At 40.8% G+C, this 6,798-nt stretch overlaps 1 long non-coding RNA gene across 1 annotated transcript; it reads left to right on the top strand.

The window, feature by feature from the left end:
• The first annotated feature begins 794 nt into the window (after positions 1 to 794).
• LOC139434920 (uncharacterized) lies at positions 795 to 1,483 on the top strand. The gene is made up of 3 exons (XR_011644214.1): positions 795 to 885; positions 1,280 to 1,335; positions 1,448 to 1,483. It is a non-coding gene; the product is annotated as an uncharacterized lncRNA (long non-coding RNA).
• Positions 1,484 to 6,798: the final 5,315 nt, after the last annotated feature.

Genomic DNA, 6,798 nt, shown 5'->3' with positions numbered 1-6,798 from the left:
TAGTACATTCAAGCACACAGCACGACATTTTAATTGTCTGGTATTTGTAACAATATTCCCACAATCACGGCTAAAGCTAAAGGGTCAAGTACAGTAACTACGACTAACTAACGTTGTAGCCTCTATGGTTGTAGCCTAGCAGAGTGGACAAGTTGCTGTTAGCTGACAGTGAGGCATGTACGTGTCCATCAACGTGACCACGCCCTAATTTATGCAAAAACTTTAAGACCTAATATAAATAAAAGGGTTGTGTTAGAAAACAATTCACTCACATATCCATAATCATGCAGGTGGAATCTAACTATATCGATAATAAAAATGTATGGAGCCAGGGGTAGAAACTGCTCCTTTCTGCAGTCATCGCCTATCGGCAATATATGAACTGCAGTGTGTGGCACTTCCGTATTGGCGTCCCGGCTCTTCCCCAGAGTTTGCCGCTTGGTCTTAACAGAGTGTAATAATAAATGCTGACACCACTGGTTAAGGCTTTGGAAATTGTTCCTCTTCTTGTGTATTTTCCTAACCCTAACCCAACATTGATTTTGAGCGAATCGGTCACATGACCTGGAAGGTATTGAAGAAATAGGCACATTTTTCCATCAAAAATATTAATATAAAAATATTTAAAATATTAAAATGCAACAAAAAGAGGTGTGTCCTATGCAGCCAGTGTAGTTCTTTGACCCAGCATTGATGTTGAGTCATTAGGTCACATCAGAGCCATTTAATAGAAGAGTTACGACATCTCCGTTCACTCCAATGGACCACTTTTTTACAGCAATGGCGGATCGTGGAGCCTCTCAATCGTTCCCCGGAAGTTAGCGTCAAGGCTGGCAGAGCTGTGGAGTTGCAGCATAATAGACCGTTCGTGACGGACTTTTAAAGGTAAGAAGAAGTTTAAAGATGTATATTGCGGATATTATCAGTACATCTGATTCAAATGAACATGTGTATTAAAGGATGTCAGTGGATTATCCCTAAATTAGTAGATTTAGGGAACGTTTACAGATAACAGATTAAGCTAGCATACCGAAGCAAGTTAGCAACACACGTTGAACAGCCTTTCAATTGTAAATTCCGTTCTCTCTATGTCATTTCGTCCAACATGTTGAATTAGAGAAGAGGGGCTTCTAAACGGGATTGTATGCGGGGGTGGAGGGAGTTAAATATTAGATAAATATAACTTTGGTGCGTGTAAGAGTGAGTGTTTTTAGCAGAGCCATATTGTGTCCTTGTGATTCTGTTGATTATTACCTGTCTGTATAATGTTGCAGCTCAGCTGATTCTGGATTGATGGCAAAGGGAGAGGGACTTAAGTGAGAGTGAAAACACAAGGTACGTTTAATACTACTGTTTTATATAAGTAAACACGTTATCTCCCCAAGGCAATAGGTGTGCTATATAGGTGTGTATAACCCTTTCTCCTGTCTGTTGCTCCCTCTTTCAGCACAAGAACCAGAGGGGGGTTCAATGGAGCCTGAATACCTGCACCGATGCCCCTTTCACACCAGCGCCTTTTCAGCTCCGGCTCGGAGCTAGAGCCTGAAAAGCGCTGGGTTTTCCAGTTCACACCGGAGCTGCGCCGGCTCTTGGCTCCGGAATCCGCTTCATTTCCAGCTCCAAAAAATTGTCGGTCCAGAGGCAAGAGCTTTGGAGCTAAGAGGTGACGTCGCTTACGTCTCTCTTACGTCGAGACGTGCAGGAAACTAAACCCACCTCCCCTGAACATGGGTCGACTGTCAGCCTGCCTACAAGCAGTAGTGCCTATAAACACACTTTATAAAGTCAGGCAACACTAACCAGGCTTCGTGTGATTCTGTTTATTTGTACCTTACTTTGACCATCCGTTCGCTGTTATCGATCATTGTGGAGAGAGGCAGACGTGTTGTTTTGTATTATTGCAGCTATCGGATGCCAGTAGTCAGTTTAGCTTCGGTTGCTATGCTAACATCACCCGTTTTATACCAGAGAAACTTTCATAACAGCGTTGTGATACCAAACAGTGTCAATTCAGACTGACACACATTCACTTAGGCTAAGGGGAACTGGGGATATGCATCAGCTGCTTGTGTGAGTCGGACAGTGAATACTTTAGAGCGGCCGCTGCAGTGCGAGCTAACCGGGAGCTAACGGGAGAATAAACTCTGTGGACGAGCAGCCAATACATCCAAAATCACATATTTTGTTGCTGTTGGTCGTGAAATTGCTCCTGCTGACTTGAGCCAGCCATTTTTTCCTCCGCTCTGTGTCAGTGGGGAAGCCGTACATTCGTACTCCTTTCTCTGAGCGATTTGAGCATCCCCAGGCAGCACAGCAAACCATGGTGGCGACTGGGAGGCAGCACAGCAAACCAGGACAACACGGAGGAAAAGGCACCGACAAACTGCATGATATGCTCTTCTATGTTTATTGAATTCCATGTATTTGCAATGGATGTTCCTAAAGCAACACATTTAACATCATCATCATCATCATCATCATCATCATCATCATCATCATCATCATCATCATCATCATCATATCCTGTCGGTCTCCTGTCCTTTCTGAAACAACCTGATCTCACCAGAATACGTGACTCCACCACGACTCCTTAACACCACAATGCGTGGTGGAGTCACGAACTTTGTTACATTTGCGTGTCGGCACCACGCAAACAACCCCAATGTAAAGTGAATGAGGCTCCTTTGTCGTGGTGCACACACGCATTTCTACAACGTGCATTGTGTGTAATGCAACTGTTAATTTTATTAAATTAGTTTGTTTTTAAGGAAGGCCAGAGCTTCAGCTGTGTCAAATAGATTGTTCCCTTTAGTTAACGTTATTTAAAAGATAATGATCATGTCTTGTATTACGAGCGTCCATTCCCATTGGATAACAGAGAATTTTACACCCGGAAGTAAGTAGCCTATTCTCCTTACTGTCGATTGATTTTACAGTGATATCTGCACTACTCATCGACTAAAAAACACCAAATTGTCCTTTTTAATTACACAACATTGATTGGTTTGAATTGTGTGCAATGCTTTTGTATTTTCCCCCTTCGATTCGGAGAAACAAATATTTTTTCGGAGTTTTTGGACGGCAGAAGACACTACACTACCCAGAATCCTCAGCTATCGTTTGGGACTACACCATGAACCCCGTGATCAGCCCTCAAGCTCTTTGATTGGTTGACCTCCAACTGCATTCCATATGAAAAAAAAACGTTTCGTAAAAGAGAAAATCATACTTTATTCAGCAGTGCTTGCTTTACTCTTTGATAGTCATCACATGAATGCATTGTAATAAATGGTTTGGCTGCATTAAATATTACACATCTGTCTTAGTTCTTTATTTATCTACAGAGATGATATCGGGCATCAGAATACACCGGAAACTATTCTTTTACCGTTCTGTTTTAATTTCACAATAAAGTTAGTAGTAATATTTTGTTTTGATATTATTGTTTTTTATTAACTACTAGACGACTGGGTCATGTTAAGACCATCTTTTTTTGGTTGCTATTGGTTTTTCCCATCGCTTTTGTGTTACAAATATCAAAACAATAACAAAATAATATTCGTCTTAAACTAAACCGGAAACAGCAGTATATTTTATTTTGTTAACACTGTAAACTTGACAGCCTTTTAACCTATGCTTTTAACCATAGACTGTATATATAAAGCTTTTAACCCAAACCACCTACTGGTTAAAGCACGTTATTACACGTTTAGAGTAATTGCAATGCAGGAAGATTGTGTTGCTTTTTAATGACTGTTTAAAATGCCTTTTTCTTAATGTCTTTCATTTTTGTAACGCACTTTTGAATGTGTTATATTTTATGAAAACATTCATAATGCTCCGGAGAATCGGAGCAGCGGGAGCGGTATTGCAGTCGCTTTACCGCACCGTTGTGACGAAAAGGGAGCTGAGCCGGAAGGCAAAGCTCTCTGTCTACCGGGCCATTTTCGTTCCTACCCTCACCTATGGTCATGAAGGATGGGTCATGACCGAAAGAACGAGATCGCGGATACAAGCGGCCGAGATGGGTTTCCTCCGCCGGGTGGCTGGTGTCTCCCTTAGAGATAAGGTGAGAAGTTCGGTCATCAGGGAGGGACTCGGAGTTGAGCCGCTCCTCCTTCGCGTCGAAAGAAGCCAGTTGAGGTGGTTCGGGCACCTAGTTAGGATGCCACCTGGGCGCCTCCCTAGGGAGGTGTTCCAGGCACGTCCAGCTGGGAAGAGACCAAGGGGTAGACCTAGGACCAGGTGGAGGGATTATATCTCTTCGCTGGCCTGGGAGCGCCTTGGGATCCCCCAGTCAGAGCTGGTTGATGTCGCCAGGGAAAAGAAAGTTTGGGGCTCTCTGCTGGAACTGCTGCCCCCGCGACCCGACCACGGATAAGCGGGAGAAGATGGATGGATGGATGAAAACATTCAAATATTAAGAGTACATATAAAATAGTGGGAAAGTAGAAGGTCAATTATATAAATATAGAATAGAAAATATCAAGAAGATACTCAAATGATATCTATAGTAAAACAGTTTAGTGCCTGATAGGAGGATGTGCTAACTAATAAGGCTTTATTTAAAGAAATGTGCAGAATACGACAGTGTAATGGTGGAAGTATACACACATTGATAGATGTCTTGTAATGCACTGTTGATGAACCTGTGACCCAAGTTTGTCATTCATTGCATAACTACGCTATTGTGTATATGATATGTCAATAAACCTTAGAAAATCTTGAAATCTTGAAAGGGATGTGCAAAATAGCAATTATATACAGTCTTTAATGAACTATTAGAGAATAACGAGTAATGAATATGCTTTAAACGGATCTGCAGATAAATATTTAGTCTTCTCAAGCACCAACTATCAAATATCTCGCCTGATTGTTGGCACTTGACAATCACCTTCACTGAATTTCATTCAGGTGTAACTAAAGTCTGATTTAAGGGTTGTTTATATTTCAAATCATTAATCCAAATCTGTAAAGTAACTAAAATAAATGTAGTGGAGTAAAAATACCAGGTTAAACTTAAAGAAAGCCCTCAGGATTATAAAAGACCACCATCACCCCAGCCACAAACGGTTCTGTCTGCTGCAGTCTGGCAGGCGGTACCACAGTATTCGGACTAAAACCACCAGACACAGAGACAGCTTCATCCCACAGGCCAGAAGACTATTAAACACCTGAACTTAGAAATAACATTCATCTGGCTGCTACTTAGAAATTATTTATCTAATATATCATATTCCAATCACTTGTATATAGACTCTTATTGCACTATTTCACTATTTTTTCTGTGTATCTGTTTTATTGCGTAGCACTGTTGGAGGAGCCTGTGACCTAAGGGGGGGGGGGGGGGGGGGGGTAGGACACGTTCGATTCCTGTTTTGAATAGTGTGCCGTCGATGGGTTTCATTCCATTTCAAAGTCCTTTTGGACGCTCTGTGTAAACGTCGCGCATCCAATCACAGAGGTTGAGGACTGATCACGGGGTTCATGGTGTAGTCCCAAACGATAGCTGAGGATTCTGGGTAGTGTAGTGTCTTCTGCCGTCCTAAAACTCCGAAAAAATATTTGTTTCTCCGAATCGAAGGGGGAAAATACAAAAGCATTGCACACAATTCAAACCAATCAATGTTGTGGAATTAACAAGGACACTTTGGTGTTTTTTAGTCGATGAGTAGTGCAGATATCACTGTAAAATCAATCGACAGTAAGGAGAATAGGCTACTTACTTCCGGGTGTAAAATTCTCCGTTATCCAATGGGAATGGACGCTCGTAATACAATACAGAGGACATGATCATTATCTTTTAAATAACGTTAACTGAAGGGAACAATCTATTTGACACAGCTGAAGCTCTGGCCTTCCTTAAAAACGAACTAATTTAATAAAAATCAAAGTTGCATTACACACAATGCACTGTTTTTTGAGAACACAAATTCGTAACTAATGTAATTTTTACATTCTGACGAAAAATAAAATAATTATGAATACAAATAAAATAAAAGAAGCCTCCCGTGAGTTTCTACAAGCTATAAAGTAGATTTTAAGCTCACTGCGGGACGTTGTAGAAATGCGTGTGTGCACCACGACAAAGGAGCCTCATTCACTTTACATTGGGGTTGTTTGCGTGGTGCCGACACGCAAATGTAACAAAGTTCGTGACTCCACCACGCATTGTGGTGTAAAGGAGTCGTGGTGGAGTCACGCATTCTGGTGAGATCAGGTTGTTCTGAAAGCCATAAAGACGACATTAGTCATTTAGATAACTTGTGTCCTCAATTACCAGGGGATTACTGAAACTACCATGAATTTAAGAAAATGGTAGAAATGAATCCAATCTGAATTTTAAAGCATTACTTTAGATCCCCTCCCTCTAAATGTATCAATAAACATTAGAAAGTGATCCTCCTGACTACCATACAAGTTTAAGAAGATAATATTGGTTTGAAAGAATTCAAAGCTATAAATAAACAGCAACAGGCTCTTTAACCAAGGCACTGTTAGTAACATGTAAACTAGTTGTTCACACTAATCCTAATATTATCACTTAATATTAGCAAATTCGATTTTATTTTTTAAAACATATTGATGTAAATACATACACATATCGATTTGTTGTATAAATATTGCAAATCAAAACCTTTATTCACTAATAATTACCAAAAATCGTAGTTCTATCTCCTGTTATCAATGCATTCACATTGCCCGCCATGAACTTCCGGGGAACGATCCCTCGTCTACATGAACCACGTGACGATAACCGTTTTTGGACTTCCGGTGTCGTAACTCTTTTATTAAATA

Source organism: Pseudochaenichthys georgianus, chromosome 12 (genome assembly GCF_902827115.2).
Source record: "Pseudochaenichthys georgianus chromosome 12, fPseGeo1.2, whole genome shotgun sequence".
Classification (NCBI taxonomy): Eukaryota; Metazoa; Chordata; class Actinopteri; order Perciformes; family Channichthyidae; genus Pseudochaenichthys; species Pseudochaenichthys georgianus.
Note: the sequence above shows the minus strand (reverse complement) of the source record. Positions and strands in the feature narration are given on the sequence as shown.